Source organism: Scleropages formosus, chromosome 2, assembly GCF_900964775.1.
Source record: "Scleropages formosus chromosome 2, fSclFor1.1, whole genome shotgun sequence".
NCBI classification, from domain to species: Eukaryota; Metazoa; Chordata; class Actinopteri; order Osteoglossiformes; family Osteoglossidae; genus Scleropages; species Scleropages formosus.
In genome coordinates, this window is record NC_041807.1 from 17,096,338 (window position 1) to 17,122,747 (window position 26,410).

Here is a 26,410-nt window from a genome sequence, read left to right on the forward strand (position 1 = left end):
TGAGAATTAATTCTTTTTATTGATTTCAAGTACCCTTAAATAACATTCTGCAGAGGTAACTTTTGTGTTGTATATTCCTTTTTTCCTTAACTGTACCAGGTTCAAACTTCTGATTTTACACATCACTAATGACTAGGTGACTCACTGTCAAGCGCTGTATTGCTGCCCTTCAGGGAAGGCAGTAGGTTGTATAGTTATCTTCTGATGGGGCAAAATCTCTACCCTGAAACCACACAACCTACTACCTCACCCCGTGCGAACATCAGCGAGTGGTGGTGCGGCACAGAACACAAGCAGCGGGTGGGTTTGGGGGTAAGAGAGATAAAACGTACCCAACGGCCCCAACGTATCAAGTGACAGTCCAAATAATGTTTGGGAACAGCCTCAAAACAGGAGCCCATTAAGTCCTGCTTGCTCATTTGGTACATTTAACAATAAATGCTGGAGGTAAATAAACGTTCAATTTTATACAGAGCACAGAACATACAAATATCCAGCAATGCTGGACACATCTCTGTTACACACATGGTGTGCAGTAAGCACACTGCTGAGGATCATAGTGTAGCAATTGTCTCCTCAAGCGATGACATCACAGCCACTTCAGGAAAGACAGTAAGTTGTATAGTTATCTGACAGGAAGGGTATCACCCTCAAACTATACAACCTACTACCTCACCCCAAAGGACAGTCGCATTCCTGCAGCCATTCCACCTTCCGGTTTTGCAAGGTCCAGTCTGCGTAAGGAGGAAACATGAACAAAAAAGAGAAGAAAAAAAAAATACCTCTCAGAGTCGACATGGTCGCACGGGGACGGCGTTCTCATCTAAATGAGCTTAGCTGTCCTGCAAAGGCTTTCATCTAGAGCTCAGATGAACCTGCAGAGGAAGAACGGTGAGCAGACGATGCCTTCAAAATCATCCCACCTTCAAATTAATTCCCAACAGGCAAACAGTGAGCTTCTGATAGAGGGAGACAAAACATGTAAACAAGTTTATGACACAGTTGTCATGGCAGTACTTACCATATGGCTACAGGGGACACGCAAGCAATTTTGTCAGCCTTGATATATAACTGCTTCCTCACAACAGATGCGTGACTTGAAGATGCACGACAGAGATGCGGAACATGTGTGGTTTTCACAAAGACCAGCGTGATTCCTCTGCAGCGACAGCATGCGTGGGAGGCTGAGCAACCATGCAAGTAAATCTGGATTTTGTTTTTAGACTGAGTATTGTGTTGCAAGGACTACACATCAGGGGAAAAAAAAGACACTAACACAAATCTAGAACTCATTGCTCCTTTACTTTCTTGTCTTACATTTCCATTCTCCCATCGCTTTCAGTTGGGATGCTTTTACTTTGACTACAGCCATGTGGAAATAGCTTCAAGGGGAACCCCCTGATCGTGTCGCTGAGGTACAAGCTGCTGTACCGGAACAGACCAGGCCGCCGTCCTCCTTGTGCCAACCGTTTTGACTGCCTGCTCCCCCAACCTGGTAGGACAGGCCCTGCACCTCCTACACAGCATATGTTGTAGAGGGAAAAAGCTCCCCTCACACAAGCCCATCTGTCACCATCACAGCCATCCCAGTTCCCTCAGTTAGTCCACACACAACCTAACGGTCTCTGCCATATTAGCGTTCCCTCCACTTCTATTTATGTGATGCTGCTTCCAAAGTTTACATTTACGTTTCATTTATTCAGGTAGCAGATGCTTCTCTAACACAACTTACAATGAGTACTCTGTAGTATTTAGCTGACACCTTCTCATCCAAGTTGCTTACAGTGCTAGTTACACTACAATGAGTACACTAAGTGACCGTGTTAAGCTACTTACAGTGAACTACCCATTTACACAACTGAGTAACAGCTACTGGAGCAACTTCGGGTAAGTACTTTGCTCAAGGGTATTACAGCAGGAGCAAGGACTCAGACCTCGGTCCTTCAGCTCCGAAGGTGGTGGCTGTATCTACCACACAACCTGCCATCAGTACACAACGAGTCTGTATCCCCCCTCGGGTGAGGGGACCGCTGTCAGAGGCGCCACGGGAGCGGAGCGAGCGAGGCCGAAAACTTTAATCCCATCTGGTCAGCCTGGGGTCAGCTGGGGGTCGGACCCTGCTCTCGTTGCAGTCCAGGCAGTCTGGGAAACTCTCTGCATTATTGACAAGGCTCTTGCTTACAGCTCTGCTGGGGAGGCGGCAGGAGGATTGGTGCCAAGCTAGAAAGTGCCATGTTAAAAGGGCCTTTCCAAAAGCCCCATTAATATTCATTTTATATGCACCGTATGCCACACCATTTGCAGTATAGTCTGGAAATCTTAAGTGTGAATACGAACCACGGAAGGAATCTTAAAATTTTAATTATGTGTCGTCTTTTTGAAGGCACAGAATACAGCGCAAGTTTTCTTTTTGTTTTACGTTAATTTATAAATTACATTGTATTATATATTTATAGTGTAACTCTTATCTAAAAGCCCTTGAGAAAAATGCTATCTATTCAGATACTCATTCCATCTTCACATCCATTCAATGGGGAAAAAAAAAAAATGCATAATTGATTTCAAGTGCCTTCATGACACGAACACACTCTATGACAGGTGAAGCAAAAAGTCAGTGAGTAGTATGTGGGCATTCCTACAACGCGTGTTTGTGCGCGCGCGCGCACACACACACACACACACACACACACACACACACACACACACCATATGCAGGCACCCTCCTCCCGCTGTTGCCAGGGCCCTGTTTAACGGGTGATCCGGTTCCGGGTGACGGTTTGCCACAGGCCCACTGTGTGACCGTAAATCTGAGCGTCCTGTACTGTGTGGTGGAGGTCTGTGGTCAGGCCAGCACATTCCTCTGTGGGAGGGCTGGATTGTGGTCTACCTCAGTCCCCACAAAGGTGAGTAAAACAGCTATAGTCTGCTGGGGTGGGAGATGGGGGGGGGGGGGCAGCCTGGCGTGCTCAACTGCCTTAAGCTTGTGACAATGATGTTACAAGTGTTCCCCCTAAACCCCATGTGAGTGGCAGAATCTTGGGTATAACCATGACAGAAGTTCATTAAGAATGAGAAACGTGCACGGCGTCACCTTAACTAATGTACAGTGTGGGGTACTTAATAGCTGAGTAAGAGCTGAACGAGCGCAGGTGGAAATCCACACATTATTGCAAAGAAATTAATGGCGGGACCTGGAATTGTTGTCTTGTGATGTCATAACTACTGATAACTATTCAATCAATGGGGCCATTTTAATGGAGTACGGGATATTTGAATAGAAACGGGTGTCAATTTTGGGCTCAGGAATGAATAAAAAGTTTTAGAAATTGGACTACAGGTAAGTACATCTTCGAGTTACAAGAGTTCACCTTATAAAGGGTTTCTCAGGAACAAATTCCCTTCATAAGTCAGAGGAAGACTATATTTACCTTAACCCGCTTCCATATCTATATTTAGTCTCTTGTCACCAGCATGTTTCTGTGCTACAGTGTATCCAAGAGGAGGAACTGGGACCAGACAGGGTTACAGAGGAGTGTAACTGGCCCAGGCAACAGGATTACAGCCTCAGAGCCAGAAGTAGTGACATCACAGGGTCCTCCGACATTGAACATGAAGCAGACAGGCATGACACACATACAGAGGTAGCTACACAATCACCATGGCAACTCGGCCGTTACCAAGCTCCTGGTCGTGACAACAATGTAACTACATGTATGAACAGTGTAGACTGCTCGTGGGCATGGGTTCGGGTTCATACCCTCGCAGGTACGAACAGCTGCTGAATGAGAACAATCATTTAAAATGCTAAGAACTATGGAGGGGAGTAAGGGAGTTAGAGTAAAGGGGGCTCAATTCTTCAAGGAAGCACAGAGGTCCAGAGTGTAATGGCACCAAGTTCAGCAGTGAACCAGCTGGATGCCACTGAAGCCAGTGACTCAGTGTGACAGATCTTCCAAGAGAAGTCCTTGAGGACAGCGGCCATTTAGGGACCTTAATTGAAGTCTGATGGCTCACTGGCCATCTCCTCACCAAAACAAATCTTTCAAACATCAGCTGCATTCAAACACTGCTTTCAAGCCACCGGGAAACACACTCAAAACACATAGGTTACAATAAATAATAAACTTTCGTAAAAAAGAAAACTGCTGCTTTTTCCAACACTACCTGTTATTTAGAAGTTGAAAGCTTCGCTAAACATGGAACGGGCATCTAATTCTACACTGACAGCCTGTACTGGAACTGGCTTTGCTGAAATCCCAAATAATCTTTTGAGATTCCTTTCACTAAAAAGGTGCATGAAAAAACAGGTACAAGAATTATGGAACGGTATAAAAATTAAGGGAGATTTGACTGGGTCCTGCTCTCCAGTGGGTCTGGGGTTCAAGTCCTGCTTGGGGTGCCTTGCAATGGACTGGTGTGTCCCCTCCCCCTCCAGCCTTACGCCCTGCGTGTTGCCGGGTTAGGCTCCGGCTCGCTGCAACCCCACCTGGGACAAGTGGTTTCAGACAGTGTGTGTGTGTGTGTATAAAAATGAACACTGTTCAGGGCGAAGGGAAACTAAATTCCTTAAACACACATGCAGTGAAATATCAGGGTGCTACTGTTACGTTTTGGTCTTAGAGAATTCTCAGGAGGGTGATGAGGCAGCACCAACAAGGTTCTTGTGACATCGTGACAGCTGAACAAATCGCAACATCCAGGGGTCTGTTCTGTGCACAGAGGGCCCACAGGAGCATTTCCAGAGAGCTGCTGTGAGAAGAGTCTCCACAGATCTTCCACATCTACTGTTCACTCTCAGCAAAGGGGACTGTGCTGCCAGTGTGCGGGAAACACTACCCTCTTGCACATTCTCCATTTACCACTTTTCTCCTATAAATAACTTTCTGTTTTCAGACATGCATTTCACCTCAGCATCACCCTGTATTTCTTTAATTACATGGGAAGGCCCCACTAAGTCCCAATTTATAAGGTAGCGTTTTATTTCCAGTCATTTGCAGTATAGTCCCAGTAAGGCCACATTCTCCTGTTTTCCCTTGTAAAGACACACTGATGGTTTCGATGCAACACGTGTAGTCCTATGTGTAACAGGTTCCGGCAGGGACATTTTTACACCCATTCCTTTCTTACATATCAACCATAACATGAACAGAAGGACCCCAGTCCAGTCGTGCCCGTCCACAGTGAGCCGGAGCAGCTTTTCCTCTTCAGAGGAGTGAGCAGCCTGTGGCTCCACAAAGCCCGGAGGCTGACGCTTCCAGGGCCGGCGAAGATGAAGTGCCAGTTTCAGGCTATTTAAAGAGCTGTCATGCAGCACCTCTTCCTCGGGTCGGGAGACATACACATTCACCGCGCTTCTCAAGACCCCGCCCCCGTCACAGCACGAGATCCGACAAGTGAGACTGCGTCAGTAGTATTCCTGCTCAGTTCTGTTGAGTGTTAACAGCGCTGGCACGCAAGACAGAGCGCTTGTGCTCAGGCACTCTTAATTTTATTTACCCCTCAGGGGGAACATGAGATGAGCCGCCACTGAACCCAGTGACCCACGCTGGAGACATAAGAGCAGAGGAGTTGCCTCTCCTCCTTAGTGGGAGCAGTACAAACAGGCGCTCCTTCCCACGTGCATGTAAGAGGAACATGGTTGTGTAGTGAAAGACAGCCTGGGGCACATATGACCATGTTCTGCCACCATCTGCTGCGTATAACCACATGCAAACACGGGCCTCCAGGAGACCATCCGATCAGAATCAGAGGCTCTCTTAAGGGGTGTGTCTTCACTAGAGGTGTGACTCCTTTTATAGAGACAGGAACGGTAGTGAAGTAAACAGGGAGAAAGGTAGGTTTACACAGTCAGCTTCAGCAGGAGATAGAACGTTTGTGTGTGTGTGTGTGAGAGAGAGAGAGAGAGAGAGAGAGAGAGTGATAAAGGCAGTGATGACAGCAGAAGCGATGTCTGCCCTCAGACCCTTGGCCTGATCCAGAGGAGACTCATCTCTAGGAATTGAATGCCACATAGCTGTGTAACCTGAAGCCTGGGGTGCAGCTGTAGGCATGGTGCCCTTAGTGGAACCACAGCCAGTCTACTGGGCCAGTGGGAGAGAGGGTACTGAGAAAGTGGTCAGTGAGGCTCACAGCTGGGGTAAGTGGATAGGAGAGGCACTAACCCTGCAGCTGTAATACAACCAAAAAAGTAAAAGGACATTTGATGGTGTCCACCTAACATGAGCTCTTTGACTGGATAACCTGGGCAATGGCCAAGGAACTGCAAAGCTGCTTGTTTGTAAGCAGTAACATTAAGCCTCCAAATAAGAAAGGACTTTGTGGTCCTATCGCCACTTAAGTGCCCGTCGGCTGCAGCTTACCCCTTTAACCCTGTGTGCACTTTGACCACTCTTGAATCCTACACCATATAACTTCTCTTACTCAACCACACACCTACCCAACAGCTGTGACAAAGAGGCACAATATGGGTGCAGGTAAAGCAGCAGCAGAAAGCAAAAGTGCAAGAATCCCATAGGCTGACATTCTCTTGACTGAGCATTCTGCTAACCCCGTCCGCCGCTGCATCAGCTGGACAACATGTGGAGAACACACAACAAAACAATGCTTCCTTTCTGACAACCCCACTGGTAATAAAGACTTTTTTTTTTTTATCCCTTTCAAATCGTGTGTCAGCAGAGCATAGCGTTTTAGGAGAATACTATGGTGCACAGAGCCTCTTCCTGCTAAAGCCACAGCACAACTGGCCATTTGTCAGCAATCCAGAAAAGGAACGATCCAAAATCTCCAGCATGGAGAGACAATTCCTGCAAGAACTGTTTAGGGTCTCCTGCGGCAACACACGTTCAGTTGACTTGATCAGCAGACAGCTGCACACCACGAGTAACGTGTGTTTTCGAAATCTATGAGTGTGAGTGCAATGCCAAACAGTGCTGGCTGGTGTTCTGTCCCTTAAGAAACACCTACTATATAAAAAAGAGTGCAACTACTCAATCAGATGGGCTGAAGATACTCCTTTCAGATGGCAGATGAGCGGCAATTTACATCGTCCACTTAGATGGGCCAAAGAAAGGGGTTTGTCAAGGGACACTAATTGCAGCTGAGGACAGGCCTTCAGAAGGGGGCACGGTGGTGCAGTGGGTTGGACCGGGTCCTGCTCTCTGGTGGGTCTGGGGTTCGAATCCCGCTTGGGGTGCCTTGCGACAGACTGGCGTCCCGTCCTGGGTGTGTCCCCTCCCCCTCCAGCCTTATGCCCCGCGTTGCCGGGTTAGGCTCCGGTTCCCCATGACCCCTTATGGAACAAGCGGTTCAGACAGTGTGTGTGTATGAGAGACATGCCTTCATTGCGAGAGTTCCTCCATGCATAGTGTTTTTTTTGGTTTTACTCTGCTGCTGTCATTGGTTACCTGGACATACTACTGATGGAAGTCAGTGTGTGGGACCCCTTGGACATAGAGGGGTCAGCAGGTACTGTAGTAGTTAGAGCTACTGCCTTTGCATTCAAACTATCCAGGTTCAAATCCTGCCTCCGGCAGTAGTAGCCTTGACCAAGGCACTAACTGTAAATCGTTACAGTAAAAGTCACTCAGGTGTATAAATGGGTGAACTGTTTTTAAGTAAGTCGCTTTGGAGAAAGACGTCAGCTAAATGAATGAAGGTGAACGAGTCACAGTGCAGCAGTTAAGCTCCTGGGCAGGGAAAGTACAAAGAAGCTCGGGAACAAGGAGGTGAGACTGACCGTTTCCTTCATGTGTGGAGGCACACAGTGCAACACGCATTTGCATGTCCCGTCTATGAGAATCCCTCTGTATCCCAGGATGGGTGTCAGTCTTAACGTGCTGGAGAGGACGGTAAAAACAGCCTCCCACTGACTCTGTCACCTTTGTGCTCTGTCCAACAGACTGACCACAAAGCTGAAAACAGCAGCATGAGCTCATTGAACACAAAGTAATGGATCTAATGGTGGGACCATCACAGCAAGAAATCTATATTTCATAGCACCTCAGAGATAAAATGCTCACTGTATGTGATTAAGCTCTTTATATGGTGAAAAAGGTGGCCAGCCCTAGTCCAATCAAAAAAATTACTTGGACCGTGGAACATAAGTGGACAGTATTGGAATACTTATGTCACACAGCGTAACTCCAAGCCCAGACTCTGGTTTTATATCCTAGTCAAACATATCATTTCCAAACCTCCAGTTTCTCGTATTTTCAATAATTGCAAGAAAAACTGCTGATAATTCTAGGGGTGCAGGGCAACAAAAAACTACACAAAAGTCTTAAATCACAAGACCACAGCTGCTGAGAAGTTAGGCACCCTCTTCACTCTGGATGAGCACAGTGCCGCCAGACTCTATCTTTCACCAAGGACAATAAACACCAGTTACCCATGTCCACTTTTGACTGAAACAGCCACCATGGTATTTCAATCCTTTATGCTCATTCCTTGATGCTTGGCTACCCAAACATGGCCCCACTGTGGGCCTGTAGACCAAGTACTGAGTCACTTGAGACAGTTCCCTACGATACAGCTTAGCCTGCGGCTTTCGGACTCATGTGCATTACAGTGCTGCCCACCTGCACAAAGGACCATGCAGCAGCATTAGCTCACGCACATACACAAATACACACACACTACCGTGCAGATAACTTTGAAGGTGATTTGCAAAGTTGACGTAACACCCCCCATGTGACTGTCACCCTTTTCTGAAGGACTGTTGCATGGAAAGGAAATGGGCACTGATGCTTCCACATATTGCAAGCCCCCAGATGATGTTTCCACAAAAAGGCAGGCCTCACTACCCTGAGCAGGGGATTTTCACATTAATTAGTACAGCTCAGTAAAAGAATATAATTTTATCAAAAGTCACTTTGGATAAAAAAGTCAGCCAATTAAATCCCCAATCCGACTGAAGAAGTCAAAGCTAATGCTTTCTGATGTACACGTGAAACCAGGAAGGAAACAGCCACATGGCTGAGAACACGCAGCACCAAATCCTTTTGCTTTGACATTCAAAAATCACTGAGCGCTTATTCCAGCATAGTGGGGACCGGAAAGCTGCAAGCTGCTAGTGCTGCAAGCATTCAGCTGAAACAAGACATAAAAGAAACAGAGAGAGCCATGACACCCACTGATGGGGTTGCCGGCCAGTAGGTGGCGCACTCCCCTGGGACGCAGTGACAATGGCTCCTTTATAGAGAGCGGGGTGCCGGACACGATGTCTCGGTGTTGCCTTTCCCATTATATTCACTTGACCTTCAAGGTGCTGGATTTCTTTTCCCCATATCCACGTTTCCACACCATTCGTACGATCTACACAAGCACAACACAGAGAAATCTCTTTCAAACTGCAACCTCTAAGCGTACGGATGCTACTTTTCGATTTTTCTCAGGCTCAATAAAATCTTGGTATGTGCATAGGTTTAATACTGTTAACCATTAGCTAAGTGGTATGTATTGGACACTGTGAGGGCAATGACCCAAAAGCATCACCGTATATAGCAGGCAGAATAACGTGATACATAAAGGTATCTGCATCGTGTGCAACTCAGCATGCAGAACTTGCGGTGCCACAGAGAGCCTCTGGCACCTTAACGTCTGTAATTTGAGAATTTACCGATAAACTTAACTGATGAAGTATGCGATTCCTCTGAAAAGACACGTCAGCTTTTGAGTTGTAGGGAAATACAGGGCAATCATTTCTGTACTCGGTGCCCCTCCAAAATTAAACTGACTTGGTGTATAAATCACAAGTGATCTCCTAATAAACGCATGTGGAACGAAGCAATCCGTGATTTACAGCGGTCAGCATCTCGAGGATGATGGTTTCCATCTGTGGAACAAACCAGGCCAGTCCCAGGGTTGGTCTGCATGTGCGCTCCCCTCGGTCCTCCACCCAGGGCTTGTGGGGAGAAGAAGCTGCAAGCATGACCAGCCGTAGCGGCCGCCGTTCCACTCTAACGTTACGCATGTCAATGGGTTTCGGGGGCAGATACAAAAAATTCTCCAGATTCTCTCCGACTGTCCTTTGAAGCACGCAACATGCACAAAGTTAAGTGAACAAAGCATCCTCTTAAAAGGCTAACATAATGAACACATCGAAAGCTATGCTTCATCTCAGCACATTTACAACATGCACAGCAAGACAATATTAGATCATCATAATCAACTGAAAGACCGTTACAAGTCTGAGAAGTGAACCAGAACTTCTACATCTATAACTGCGTTAAATTGACTGCCCATGCTAATCTTTGCAAACAGAACAGCCACTGGCAGGTGGGTACCGTCTGAAGTTTTACCTCCATTTAATCCTAGTCTGAGGTTATTTGAGCAGGAGCGAAAGCTCAGCAGTCACATTCTGTACGTGTTCCTGCCCCTGGTTCCACCTGCGTCAGGTGAAAATGTCAAAACAAGCAGCCCTGTCTTTGAACTACTGACTGGTCAGAAGCAACCCACGAACCCATGTCTGAAGGTGGGAGACTGCAGGCGACAAAATCAAATAAATACACCAATGCCGTACACAAAAATATGTTACAATTCAGGGTAGGATGGTTAAGAATACAATAGAAATTATCAAACATACTAAACCTGTAACTTATTAATATGTCCACCAGTGATATTTAAATCAACAATGTACCAACCCCCAGAACATCCAGTTCTTACAAATTAAATTAGAAAAAATAAGTGGACCACAGCACCTGTTTTATGAGGGAAAAATAAGAGGAAAGTTTAGTGGTAGGTGGTAAATCTACAAAAAGCTCCTTCTCAGAATTTTCACTGGAAATGATAAATAATATTAAAATGCTGACAGTTTATCAAAATGCCTTTCATTCCATATTTTTACATCTTCAAAATGGGCTGCATGGCCATTCTGCTTCAGTTCCACTGAATGCATGCATTTAGATACTTTTTTCCACCTTTTGTCACAACCCGAAGCTTCGATAATGCAATTACGCCTTTTCTCATTAACAAAAACGAGGGCAGCGTTTGTACAGAGCAGGGACTCCTCTCTGGGCATTCAATACAAAGAGACACTGAGATGAGACAGGAGACATTTACACACTCAGCAGACTGAGACTCAGACAGATAAATCTGTTACATCAAGTCCAACTGCTATTTAATCCCTTTATCATTGAAAAATCCAAATTTGAAAATTGTGTTCTTGTTGCTAGAAACATTCTCCAATAATTGATGCTTAAAAATATAGACAGAGAACAGAGGAAATTTTTGGACTTACAGCACAACACCAACAACATCACTGGTCTTACTCACACATACAGATAGAGACACACAAGTGCTTTTCTTCACTACTCAGTTGAGTGTTACAAATAAAAAATGGTATGGTACCTTAAATGACAGTGGGCCCGGACTCTGGCTGCTCAGATACGGAGTGTCATCATCCTGCAAAATACCACCATATTGTACGGTTAATCACTTCACAGAGCAAGGAGCATTTTTCACCCCGGGACAGCAGGACCTGGATGAAAAAAAGACATGCAATTGTTTTGTCAGGTTGTGTTTCTCTTGCGTGTTCGGGGGGTTGAGCTGGGGAGAAACTGACGTAAATAGCAACCCACGTTGATCGTGCTGCAGTTAGACAATCCCGATTCCTGCCCACCAGGCCAGAGGCCTTGGTTCCACCTCTGCATTCATGCTCAGATGGTCTGGTGCCAACAGGCCGAATGGGATAAAGTGACCTAAATCATGCCCAGCCAACCACTAGACAGTTTCTACAGCAAAGCAGGACAGCAAGGTGGACAGTGCACATGTCCACACCTCCACCTGAAAGCGACAGCAGGGTTATGTTAAGGAGATGGATTTGTAACCTGAAGCTTGCAGGTTCAGGCTCCACTCCATGTAACTGCTCCAGCACCCTTAAGAACATATTCTCTGAACTACTTCAGTAAAAACATCACACAAATGAGTGAAATGCTGTCAACCACTTTTGGTAAAAGCATTCACGAAAAAACTACTTAAAAATGGTAACGACGAAGCAAATTGTACTTGAAAACATTTGAGCAAAAATGTTTTGCTTATACTGGACCTATATTTGTCCATTTCTTCTGTTGAAATAATGCCCAAAGCTCTCCTTGGCAAGAATTTTGACTTGGAAAAAAAAAAAAATATATATATATATATATATTTTTTTTTTAAATCAAACAATGAATAATATTGCTTTAGGAAAACAGTGAAAGCTGAAATCAATGACTTTTTGCAAAAATCACTCGTTCTGGAAAGGGGAAACTATAGGATTATTTATTTTGCGTGCCGTCTATTTTGAGATGTCTAAACATCTAATGAGCACCGACTTCAGATGACGGACACTGCGGATGAAGAAAATACAAATTCCAAGCTGCACTGCATTCTTGAACAAAACAAGTTCGGCTGTACTTTCCACCAAGATGCTACACTAGTCAGTTTTACTGAACGACACTGAAGAAAAACTCACATATAAAGCTTTTACAAACAAACATCAGTTTATTTTGTTGAAATGTGACCCAACTTCATGTGTTAGTTATTCTCCAGCACATGTGTTCAGCCTTCATTACGCACAGCCTGTAACAAACTTCAAACACAAAAAACAGACCTGAAGAGGAAGACTGTAACAGCAACGTGTTGCACACAATGCACCTAAATCTCTGTAATAATAATTTAAAACTTTTTAAGATCTCCCTGCATCCTCACCAAACAGGCAGTCTTACAGCATGCAAAAGCTCTCTCTCTTACACGCACACACAAAGGAAAGTATGAGGATTTAACGAAGCATTTCAAACATGAAGGCAAAGTGATCCCTAATGCTCTGAACATATTCAACAGTTCAAAACTAGAAAAATTAGTGTTCAGACTTTCAAATTTGGGCCTCATTTATTAATTAGCTGGGAAAAATATGATATTGATAATGCTGATTAACATACAATGATGTAACACAAAAATCAGAACAGCAGAAAATAAAATCAGTTTATACTTAAAAATACAAAATATTAATATACTTCAAACAGCAGTTTTTTCCTAAAAAAAACCCTACCTCTGATCAACACCAAATATACTGTTTGGAGTTGCTCTGAATCAATTTCTAAACCAAAAATCAGTCCTACAATGTAATTGACTCAATGCCTTCATATTTTCAAATAAAAACTTTAATGTGCAGATTAATTTACACTCTTCTCTACTTTTTTAAGTTTTCAGCAACATTTCTTCTTATAAATATTTAAATTATGACTAATAACAAAATGAAAGAAAATTCACGAAAATGTTATGTAAAAAATATACATACAACAAAGTACAAAACAGGTCAGTTATGCTTAAAACTGTAGAAGTGTTTTTCCTTTTTGAAAAATTTAAAGTTATCAGAGCATAACAAGTTATTTGATACATGCACATAGAATATGATAAAAGTATTTAATAAATATCAGCCTCGAGGTTCAATTACCTACTACAAATCAATGAGTTACACTATATTTTCTTCAGTAACTAACAGGCTTAGTCAGATAATATTCTGAAATCTCTGTTAGGGACTTGTCTGAATTTCAGCATGAAATATATTTTCCAACTAAATTAAGCTTTGAGATAATGAGGTACACATTTTAGTAGTCACTCCTGTAAAAAAAAAAAAATCTAAAAATTGCTTAGAAAAAATATTCACAAACGCATTGAAATGCAACCATGGAGTTTCACTGAAAATATCCATTTTTATATTACATTGGTAAGTACATTTGTAAAGGTTTAAAATTTTCACACTTGCAATGGAATAAAATATTCATGTCATTTGCAACAATGCCGACATTTATGCGCCGTTCAATTTTTGTAACCTAGACATGAAAGATACAATTCAGTGTAAATTCAGTGTAAATTATACAAATCCAATACTAAATGTATTATTTTGATTAAAAACTTTTAAAATTACCACAGTGTTATGCATTTATGCAATTAAATTTAAAATAACAGGTAAAGGAATTGGGTAATACATTAAATAAAAACCAGTTTAATTTCCAATTTTAAAAGAAATTTGTTTTAAAATACAAGATGAAAGCTATTTATGCATTCACCAGTTTTTTTAAATTGTAACCTCACATTTCTAAAAGTCAGCTAGGTGAAAAAGCAGTTGTGCAACATCAATTCCTTGAATATCTTTAATAAATTGGGCACATTTCACTGGGCCATTTTTAGCTCAATGGAAGGCGGCTGGCAACGAACAAAATTTTCCTATCGCTTCACACAGCTGCTGGCCCTCGGCTTCACGATTGTTTTGTGGTTTTCTGCACTTAAACAATAACCACGGTCCAACCACTTTTGACTTTGATACCAAAACATGCTCATCTTTTGCAGAAACCTTCCCAAATTAATCAAGGGAGCAACAATCTCAGTGTGAGGAAAAGACTTCTGAAACATTTGTATTAAAAAAATGTATTTGAAGAGTTGGGGTTAATATTAAAATATGCATTATCTGCATATGTGGAATGACTTGTTTTACCCCCAAAAGGTACTTAAAACCTTGTCGAAATGAAAGCCATGTTTGGGGCGCAGATGGCAGCGGGGCGCTGGGGGGGGCACTGTGTTTAACATTCCGCTGCCACTTCGGAGTGGGTGTGTGCCATGAGGGGCGGTCCACTCCACGGGGCCCAGCTTTGTGGGCTGAAACAAAAGGCTGGCCCGGTGCTGAGTTTGTGGGAAAAAGGCAGCAGCATTTGTTTGTTTCAGAAGTCCGAGAACGACAACGGTGAAGAAAAGCAAGTCGCGTCACGTCACTCAGCCAGAGGGAGAACCCGACTGAATCGAGGGATGGCATCACGTTGGCAAAACGAGACGCCAAAACGACGGCATCACTCTTCCTTTCAGACTCTTCCTGGCACAATATTATTACTTAAACAATAACACGCTGCTAACTAGACGGCAGGAATATGTGAAGTGAAGTCGGTCAAACCTGAATTGAAATGAACCATTATTGTTGAAAAAACCCAGAACTGCCTGGACAGGCCTTGGAAAAGCCCTGTAAAATCACAACAAATAATCAGGTGGTCTTAATACGAGCAGGTGACAAACAGGACTAGACTGTGTGTGAGTGTGCTCGATTAGCAGGGGGTAACCAGCCCCCCTCAACCCCCCCATCCCATCCTTCCCAGGCGTGGGAAAGCATTCAAGGTTGATCACGAAGTCAACTACAGAACACACACTAACAGATGCTTCCCAGTGTGTTTGTGCATGTGCGGTTGTGTGTCGGTACCAGTGAGTCGGCACATACGTGACCGGCGCACCATTGTGATTCGGTGGACGAGTGTTTGCGTGCTGCCGTGTGTCGGAACGGAGCACTAATGCGTCCTACCGTGCCCTGCTACAGCGCTCCGTTCTGTGGTGCTGTAGGTGGCCGTGTGTGCCATTTGGGCTACACCTTTGGCACCCGACAAGGGCAACGGCTCGGCACTCTAGATGAGGCCACCTGTAGCCCCTGGCCCAGTCTGTGCATCCACACGTGTGAGAAGGGATCTATCGTGTAGCCGCATGGCTATCTGTGTCGGCGTCCACCCTGGTCCAACATGGCCCTTGTTCATACAGCGCATGAGTGTGTATAGTACAAACTGTGTGCTGCGCCTCAGCATCAACTCAGCTGCAACCGGAGAAAGGAAGGCTCATGCTTCTACGGACGTTCCAATCCAGGCCTAAGAGGATGTTATAACAATTAGGTGAAGAGAAGCAATGTACAAAAGCCCTGACATTCACTCAGAATCACTGCACAGTACAACTACAAAATACACACAGAACACAGTCTGGTATTACTGCAGTATTACATGCTCCATTGATCACTTTAGACCTTTTTCAACAGTCATACTGCTCATTTCAATATTCTAAAATGTTTTCTTTTTCTTAATTACTAAACATGGAGAATATTTTTAAAAAAAGGTTTGTAATATTGGCCTATAATGCCTAGAATTTCAAAAAAATAAACAATTTTTTTTCAGCACTGAAGAAATAATATTTAGAAAACACAAACCACATGAGTCAAAATCAACTGACCTTACGAAGCAATTTCAAACTATACGATAAGTTTCCAAGTATGTATTTTTTTTCAGATAACAGATAATGAAACTGAACATTTTATAATTTTATATCTTATAACATTGTTTCATTAATCTGGTTTTCAAACATGCTAAATATCCAGTTTCTTTCTGAAAATACTAATACACATAATTGCTCTAAAAATAGCACTTCATTGTACGTTAAGGGGGTTACAACAAAATCCTAAAATATGTCCAAAGTCATTACAGATAGCAACACAAATTTGTTTTACTCAACTTTATTTCTACAACTACCCCATTGTACTACATTTTCGCTACTATTCACTCAGAAATACACCTCAAAACATAAAACGTAATTCTGTAACTGTAAAATGCAAAGCCATTGAGCCAAATGAAAAATAAATCTTAGTTTCTATCTAATAAGATAATTCTCTTAACACATTAATTTATTAACACCAGTGCATTTATACCTGTAATTAAATTTACGTAATTAATTGAAACCTGGAGTTGTGAGTAAATAAAACTGTATGTCTGTGTGTAAGAATGTCCTTGAAGACTGTACACACGAGTATAAAACACTCCTGTTGCTACAGAAGGTAAATCGTAAAAATACACAAGTTGATATTTAGCTTAGATAAAATTGGAAAAAAAAACCTGATTTTCAAAATTAAAGAACCATGATCTAATTCCAGGGGCATTAAAGCGCTACGATTTCAATAGTGTAATAGAATAGAACGGTGTTCCACCGAAAAGGCACGGCACGGCTTCAACTGCCTGGAACACTTCCCAGACGTGCCCAAGCCTCATCCAGTACATCCTTTTCCACAAATAACTAAACAACAAATAACTAACTACAGCCAGAAAACACTTCTCTCATAACCCTACAAGCTCGGTAAAAAATTCAACTGGATGAAAAACAAGTTTTGAGTTACAATAGGACAGAACAGCTGCCGATCTGATCATGTAATTAAAAGGAAAACAAGAAAAATGTATTATATTGTCCTTCACACTTATGAGTAATTCAGAGAAAAAAGATTTTCTTATAATTTTTTTAATTTACTTTAAATTCCTAAAGCAAAATACATTAATGTCTGTTAATATACAAAATGTTACGATGAGAAGCACATTTCAAGTCCTTGTTTAAACACCATTATCTCCATGATGATCATGCCTTAGCATGTAGGACAACCACAGTTACTTGCAATCAAAAATTTATATCTTTGCGTGCGCGCGCATGTGTGTGTGTGTGTGTGTGTGTGTGTGTGGGGGGGGGGGGGGGGGGGTTCCAAATAACAGAACATGCTTAAAGCCTGTAGACATATTACACACGTACAAATACTGAAATACAGTGAGAGGGGGAGAGAGAGAGAGAGAGAGAGAGAGAGAGAAGCAAGCCCAGTCACACACAGGCTGGCAAATGCAGACACACTCAGACACACGCAGACTAATGCACAGACACACACACACACACACACACACACACAGACAGACAGACACTCACATGCAGATGTGTGACTTACACAAATTCAGAAAAAAGCTGCAGGTGCCAGCGGTCTGCGCAGGGTGTTTCAAAACCAAGAAACGCATCCTTTCTCTTTTTCCTTTCTTCCTCTGTATTTCTCGGGATGTAGGTCCCTGCTGAGGAAGAGAGAAGATGGTCAGCTCCAGCCCACAGGACGGCGAGACAGCCTCCTGCATAGCGACGAAGCTCCGGCGCCGAGCCGCAAGCCCGGCTGAGAAAGCCCCCGGCCCAGGGGCCGACAGAACGCACCAACAAAAGGAGGCCATAAGGGTGGCTGGAAGGCGCGTGTTAAGCTCGTCTGGTAGTTAACAAGTCTTTGAATGAAGAATGTTAGCAAACAGACAAACAGCATGTCTGGTGCATGCTAATGGCACTGCCAATCCAGCCTCAACACTGGCTGGGCCCATGAATTATTCAGCAGTCTGAAAAAAAAGACCCCCCCCCCCACCCCCACCACCACATGCACGCACACACACACACACACACACACACACACACACACACACACACACACTCGCACACACACAAACACACACACACCTCCCTCTTCCCAACTCAGATGCCTTCGGTGTTCGGAGAGCAGAGAAGTATTCAAACTGGAGCTCGCTCATTCTTCCCAGTAACAGACTTAAAAAAAAAGGAAAAAAAAAAAAAGAAAATGTAATACGCAGGAAAAAAGCATACAGAAGACATGCAGGAGTGGGACACGTCACTCCCTACGTTTCAACCTTTTTTCCCCCTTAACTCAATCTGCACATTTTTCCACTCCTTGCCTTTTTCTGTCTTTTGTCTGGAATTGGCACCTGTCCCAGAAAGAGCTCTACGACACAGGCCTCTCCCACCCCAGGCCGGCAAATGAGTCGACGATGGAGTACGCGACGCAGAGAAACAGAGAGAGCGAGAGAGAGAGCGAGAGAGAGAGAGAGAGAGGGCGGGCGGGAGGGAGGAAGAGAGGTAGGGAGGGAGAGGGAGAGAGAGGGCGGACATGGAGAGAGGGGTGCAATACTTCCTACAGAGGTGCCTGCACTTACAAACAGCACGTCTTCCACCTAGTGATGTGTAACGCACTTGGACAACACAGCCATCTTCTTCAGCAGCAGCACCACGGAGCAAACAGACTGACGGCAGCAAGACAACATGTTACCATAAAAAGTCCTCCATCATGGGCTGGAGAGAGCCGTGTGATCTGGGGGTGTGGGAGGGGAAAAAGTCCACCAACACCCACAACTACTATTAAAACGGAACCTAGTTCGATAAAAAGAAGAATCACAATCACTTATTGCAACCAAAAAAAAAAAAAAAAAAACGTTGGCCAAAAAAAAAAAAGAATCGCAAGCCATGATCATCAAAGCAGCAAGAGCAGAACTATTTTATAAAAAGCACACTGTTAAAAATGACTGCTGCGAAAAACAAGGTGCAGCTCAAAAAAGCCAACTTGTTGCAGGATTTTTTTGGTGCTGGTGTGCACACAACTGGAGGCAGAGAGTTAAAATCCCGGGAGTAGTAAAGGAGAAATCCCTCCTTCCCTGGCACCGCTTTCCGGAGGAAGGCCCTCGCTGTGGAAATAGCAGCAGAGTTTCTCCTTTTTTCCTCCCCCCGCAGCGGCAAGAGGGGCAATGAGCGAGTGAGGCGGGCGGAGGGGCTCCGCTGATGATGAAACGGGAGGCACGGCAGGGAGTGAGCGAGCGAGAGAGAGAGAGAGAGAGGGAGAGAGAGGGAGAGAGAGAGTGAGTGAGAGAGAGCACTGCTTTTTCATCATGCATCTCGGCGCCGCGAGGAATTGTGCTCGCACTTCATAAAAAGGGGGAGAGAAAAGAGAGAAGGAGATTGGGAGATAGAGGGTGGGAAAGAGAGAGCGGGAGAGGAAAGGAGAGGGGAGGGGAAGGGAGGGGAGGGGCGGGGGTACGAGTGACAGAGCCCACCCCTCCCGAGCAACGCCGCAGATGCAGTTGTGCACGCTCACGCCGTTCACGCTGCACCTTGGTCGTCTCCCAAAGAAAAGAAAAGTGAGAAGGAAAGCAAGAGAGCGAGAAGCAAGACTCGGAAAAGGGGCGACCGAAGGAACCTCGCAAACACACATGGCACGTCCGGGAGCTCGGCGGACACTGCTGTGTTTCGCAGCTCCACTTGCGCGGCGGGCGGACAGGAAAAAGGAGCGCAATTGCTCTCTCCCCTAAAATCACAGTCTATTAACTCATCCATGCACTACAAACGGGATTCAAACATCAGGGGGCGACCAAAGGAAAAGTGTCAAATCTGACCGACTTCATCCCTTCGATCTGCAAATGCGAATATGTCAGGTAGCCGAGAAACACCGTCCTGTAAGAGAGCTGTTCGCTCTTACCAGTTCAGCATGGCCCAGCCTTCCCAGCTATTTTGGCAGGGAGTCAAGAGCTGATAAGCGTTCGGGTGAGCCAGCTCTCCTGCCGCCGTGGAAGAAAAACAGCTGCCATGACTGCCGTCTGATTGAGAGAGCTCAAAAGAGGGGAAAAAACCTTCCCACAGGTCTTATGGTGCAACGCTGACAAAGTGCGAACCCTAGAAAACATTAAACATAGTGTCACCGAGCAGAAGAACAAGGGGATCCCAGGCCTGGCTAAGAAAAATAAACGTTTAAATAACGTGAAAAATCTAACTGTGAACCGTATTTTCAGTCGTTCCTCAATTTTTGACACCCCGCCCCATGTCCTTCTCCAAGTACCCCATTCCTTCATATCCCACCAGCCTGTTCTCCTGCTGTGATGAAGGATTCAAAACAGAAGGGACCTCAGAGGAGCGCCAGCTCTTTAGCAACACTGCGACCTCTTCACCGTCGCTCACGCCAGCCCCGCGCCACCGAAAGCCGCACAAAGCAGTCTGCGGGATACGCAGCACCGTCGCGAATCGCGCCTTCCACCGTTTTCTGCTGTTTTGTTGCTTTTTTCAAACTGCCCTCTCTCTTGCTCCTGCCACCTTCTTCAGTCCACGATCAACATTTGGCTTTTTCCGTTTGTGGCACATTACTGTGACGCTATTGTAAAATAACTTCCTGCCCCTTTTGGCTCTGCTGCCAAAAAAACATTGAGGCCAGGCGCAGAGTCTCTCTTCCCCGAGGTAGCAGGCGAGGCACAAAGGAGAGAGAAAAAGCTAGCTCTTTATCTCGGATCCAGCCCCTAGTCCGGATTATAGTAACACCCTGGTTTTACTCGTTTCTTGACCGAGGGAAAACATGAGGAACCACGCATGACCAAAACGATGGAGCAACTTTGTTTTTGCTCCGAAGCAGTTTCAGAGAGGCTCTGTGTTTAACGCTCCCGCTCGGTGCTCCGGGCCGAGGGGGCCGTGGGGGCCGTTGGCGGTGCCTTGGCAACGGCGAGACGGCGCACACGCACCCATTGCATGCTGGTTCTCTGCCTGGCCGGACAGACGGAGCCCCGGATAACTTTGCGATCCCGAAGCTGAGCGCAGACAGCACCGCGAAGCCAACTTCGAAACCATGGAGAATCAAAAGATAAGCAACAGAAAACATACCGCTTTCACAAAAGTTGTCTTACGGTCTAGATTTGGGTGTACCTCTGTTTTGGCGCCGGAACCCCATTCTCGTGCGGAGCTCCTCAACGTCAGATCTCGCCACGTCTGCTAGCCAATCGAAAAATCCATCGATGTATGGAACGTCCGCACACGCATGCATATGGTAAAAGTCTTTAAAACTCACATGCATATGCATGAATATGCAAATCTCCCCAAATCAGCCCTTTCTGGGAGAACCAAGGAACGTTTTCTCATTTAACAACATCATTTTTGAAAGCATTTTTGAAAGCTGCCGCCTGTTCGGTCTTTAACCTGCGACTGAGCTGCGGTGCTGGGCAGGCGCGGTGCTCTATACATTGCAGGGAGTTCATGCGAGGACACGCTTGAGGGCTCGGTCGGCTGCCAGCTCAAAAGAGAGCGCAGATCAACACGGCCTCGTCCCGCGTGTTGCCGCAGCGGGTTCCGTGACCCTGATCACAAGCACGTTCACTCCACACACACTTATCTCATTTGTTTTAATTATTGAAAAATCCCCCTCGTTCTTTTGGCACACACAAGTAGTCAACACAAAATTAAGTTGCGTTTTAGAGTTAGAGACGAAGAGTAGCAGATTCCTGAAAAGTCTGCCTTTCTTTTCTGTCAAGGAGGCAAAGTAACAAGGAGGCGTGCATTGATCAGGCGTGCAGTTTGCGCCGTCTACACTACTCTCTACATTTTTGGTTGTTTCTTCAATAATTAACAACGTCTATTTAACACATCACACTCCACATTAGAGCAGGGCGGACAGCATTCTTCAGCCATCATTTTAAAAAGTATGTTTTTAAAACCAATCCGGTGAAAGAAAGAAAATGCAGTAAACTGCCGTGTAAAAAATAAGTTCAGAAACGGTTTCCCATCAGCACGGCACAGAATACATTTCAATGCTCATGTATTTTACACATTAAGCATGAAAACAATGCAGGCACAAAGCCGAAAACTTGCACGATCTTGGGAAAATCTCTCTGCCTTATATAAATGTAACTATAAGAATGACGATGGAAAAGAAAGTAAAGGTGAACAAAATGGCTGCTCCACCAAGTGCTGCGAGAGCTTTGTACTTTACATTGAAACACCACTCTGCTCGCTGCAAGCACCCAAACCTACGCTTTTAAACACATTTAGAGAACGCCGATACCTTAACCCAGACGCAAGTCCGGTTTCATTCGGACAGACTTCCTGCAAGTACTCTTCTCTTGGGCACAACAAATAAATTTTGTTTTCGATAAAATACCACAGTTGTGGAAAATATAGTTTTCACTAACGCTGTCATTCCTACATATATTTAGAAAAGAAATTTAAATCCCCTTCAAAACATCTGAAAATCGCAGAGCCTATGTAGACAGCAGTCAGAAATGTTATTTTCAAGGCAAGAAAGCACTCTCTTTAAATTGTTATCCAAACAAAAACATGCAAACACTGTTTAAAATCAAATTGCAAATAAAGAATAACAAATTTAACCCTGCAGGGAAAATGCTTCGACGTTTTGAAATCACGGAAAAGGGGATTTCAGATTTTACCAAAAGAAACCCTTTTGTCAGTATTCAGAAGTCTTCAATAATTCAGACACTCTCCTCGCAAAACTCCCCAGCTACTGAGGTTCTCAGTACTATGAGCCCTGTCTTATAAATAAAGTGCATTAACGTTTTGCAGCAAAACAAAGTTAAAGACAGAACGAGGGTAGCGCGCTGTCCTCTTCCTTGCACTACGTGGCAGCGCTTCACCTGGAGTGTAACAGAACTAACAGCTGCCTCAACTTATGCATTAACACAACCACATGGTATAACAATATTTTACATAACTACTTAGAGACGGTAACAACTGCACACTCACCTGCCACACAGTTTCAAGCATTGTGCAATATTCACACATGAATTCACACACACATGCACAAAAAACATAACCATTTAGGTTTCAAATGTGTAAGCGTACTGAATGCTCTATTACATTCCCAAAAATTACAGCACGTAGTATTACACAGAGGGAAAAGATTTCTCTGCGTGAATTTCCTGTAACTCTCTAAAACATTACATTTTGCTCGACGAAATCAGACCACCACAGTAAAGCAAAATTTAATGAACCTAAGGCCATCATTTTTAATCAAAGGAAAATCCTATGGCAGATATCAGAAATTTGTATTTGATTTCTGAACCCCCCCCCCCCCCCGTTTTCACAACAAGCACATAATAATACACGGAACACTGAGCAGACTCGCTGCATGTTTGTCTGCGCAGAGGTGCGACACACTCATATGCTCTGTCCCTCAAAGTGAGCGAAAAGGACCGGCTGAGAGCTGACGTGGACCAACCGGTCAAAACGACCCGGAGAGGAGAGGGACAACGAGCAGTCGTGCGAACAAATGAAAAACGGCATCAAAAGAAACGATGGACAAATCATTGCTTGGGTGTTTCAACTGTGCCTCGCTTCCCAAGAAAAGCAGCCCAAGGTCGACCCGGTGGTCCTGCCGGAGCCCCCCGCACGTGCCTCAACGACTTCTCTGTTACGCCGGAGACCTCAGAGGGCACTCCCCATTGAGTGCGGAACAAAGGCCATGACCCTGGGGTCGGGAGAGCTGCACCGGGAGCAAGGCGGCTCCATTGACGCGCGCGGCTCTGTTTGCTTTGAGTAGGTAAAGATCACTAACACATCAACTAATGCGGATTAAGGGGTCATTCCCCCAGGGATGTCACTTAGCACATCATACATCATTCCCTACTGACACCCTGTCAGCGCCACTACGCACAGACACACGTAGCGTGCTTCCACGTGTGTACGTGAAACGTCTGCACCCATGCTTACGTAACTGTACGCACTATACATTTTTTTTTTTATGACAAACAAACTGATGCACGGACAGACATTTGTATACAGATGTTGGGAAAGATAGCAGAAGCAATAATGAAACATACGGTTTGCCCATTCATCACGAAGACAGCTTCAACAGAACAAACCACCTGCCAGCGACACTGAAATTAAAATGATGATTCTCCAGCACGGCTCTTCCGCCAGCACAAACTCACATCGACACGAGCGGGAAAGAACGGTATTCGGTATAAATTCACAGGCAGCACCGGTGCTGACAAGGATCCAAAAGAGGACAGCAATTCAAACCGCACCGGCGAAACCTTTGGACAGAACATGTATAAGTAAACTAAAGAAGAACCTTATATGCTTGAAGAAAAATTAAGGTAAAAACAGTGTAAAACACCTTACTGCACAGACTAACAAAACGTTCTTTTGCTTAAAGATTTACACCTGTCTTTCGCCAATATGAAACCCTAACTTCGTACATGACTTTATCACGTACAAAGCACAAAGTTCTTACTGTATTATGTACAGTGCTCCAATGCGCTGACTCAGAAAATGGGGGCATAAATGATCTCGATCACAAAATGGAGGACAGCGTAAAGAAGGAGACGGGCAGTCCTGAGCAACATCACAATACACCACACCCAGGACCAGCAATAATAAGTAAACATTTCCAAAGCTCAAAAATAGTATAATAAATCAAGTACCTTTCAATGTGCTTTCTCACTGACTTCAAGTTTTAAACATCCACAATCGTGAAAAAGGGGTTCTAGGGGTTTCAGGAGGAGTTTCTAACAGAATATAAAAATTAATAAAGCAGGACCAACTTCAAGCTCAAACAAAAAACAACAAAAGAAATGAAAATACACTCAAGAAGAAAAATACATTCATTTACAGGTTATCTTAACAGTTATGCATTTTTTTTAAAGATACTGATTTAAAGGATAAACGAAAGAAAGCAAAAATCAGTACAAAGGCACAAAATAGAATTAATAGAAGGTTTAAAGAATAAAAACAAAACAGCTGGAGTAAAACCAACCACAGCCCGAATATTATTAAACCCTTATGAACTGTTCATCTAGTTATTATCAATCTGTACCTTCATATTATTCAAAAAAGAAAATGTCTCTGTTAAAAACAAAATTGCACACAAGTCAAATAAAGCTGAGTACAAAGTGCAAGGAGAAAAATGGACTTAGTAAAATACATTCTGATAAATGAACAAGAAACATTTCACTCCTTGAATAAGAAATAATTTTAGGCATTTAAAATTCTGTGTTGGTTGGTGTAAAAGTAACATTGCTGGGGTTAGTATCAATCCAAAACCCAAGTATTGCTAGAACCCGCAGAAAACATGCTTAAATATATATGCTTGTGAGTAAATGTATATTAAAAAATACATAATAAATCTATTCATTAAATCTGTGTTTAATATTGGGTTGCTATAGTAAGCATAATTCTAAGAATATCTGAATACTTAATTTAATCCACTTCATCTGCAATTGCCACCTCTCTCACTACATTTCACTGCACTGTACGCAGTAAAAAAATTACATTTATTAAATACTTTAGTCAGCAAGATTTTGCTAAACTTTTATTATTGCAATTTCACAGTTTAAACTTAGATAAACAGAACATATTAATAAAGGCAACAATAAAACTTTTCTACAGTCATTAGGCACCTTTCTTTGATCCAACTAACTGTATATGTAAAATTAACAAAGAACAAACAACAAATTTACCCAAATCTAAATTACAGTCTATACATTGACACTAAACTGGCATATTTTTACCCTGAAATGTGTAAAAACATCTACACAGTCAGCAAATATTGATGTAGAATATTTCAAATTATTTTGTTTTTCTATTCGAGTATTATTTTTAAAGAGAAATTGTCAATGAGGTCATTTAAAATTTTAAAAGTTACATTTTCCAGTATAAAATACTTAACATAATAGCACTATATATAGTCTTGTGACTGAGACTGCATTTTGACCATTCATCAGTATAGTAAATTAATCTATCTAAAGTAATATGTAATGAAATGAAATTTCAGGCACATTAGACTGTAAATATTTAAATTTAAATGATTAAAAAACATTTATTTTCATTCTTAAGTTACTGAAATTGTCCACATGATAGTAAAAATGTGTTATTGTAACTTCATAATATCTAATACTGGTAAATGACTTATTAAAATATTAAATGACAACTGTGCATTTAATTTGTAAATATTTAAAAAATGTTAATCTATCATAAACAGTACATAAAATGCCACATAAAGCTACAAAAAAAACTATAAATAAAATATTAAGAAAAACTCACCCATTATAATTCACTTTAATGAAATGAAATTATACCTGCTTTTTAATTTTTTTCCTGCAAAAAAAGTTGCAGATGATTAAATTCAATTACATCTTAACTGCACCAATTAAAAAAGTGTGGTTTCACTGCATTACTTAGTTTTTTTTTTTTTTTAATCAAACACAAATAGATAATAACACTATTATTCTTTATATACTAT

The 26,410-nt window shown here is 43.3% G+C and overlaps 1 long non-coding RNA gene across 4 annotated transcripts in view; it reads right to left on the reverse strand.

Annotated features, from left to right (window-relative positions):
- The window catches only part of LOC108931557 (uncharacterized), a 51,259-nt gene continuing 24,849 nt past the window's right edge, over positions 1-26,410 (reverse strand). For 2 of the 4 annotated variants that reach the window (XR_001965919.1, XR_001965921.1), the window contains 3 exons: positions 17,531-17,648; positions 11,347-11,400; positions 1-875 (listed from right to left, as the gene is read on the reverse strand). This is a non-coding gene — a long non-coding RNA (uncharacterized LOC108931557). Of the gene's footprint in view, positions 876-11,346; positions 11,401-17,530; positions 17,649-17,781; positions 17,928-18,563; positions 18,801-26,410 lie in introns of those variants that run through there. The other 2 variants (XR_001965920.1, XR_001965922.1) reach the window with 2 other exon arrangements.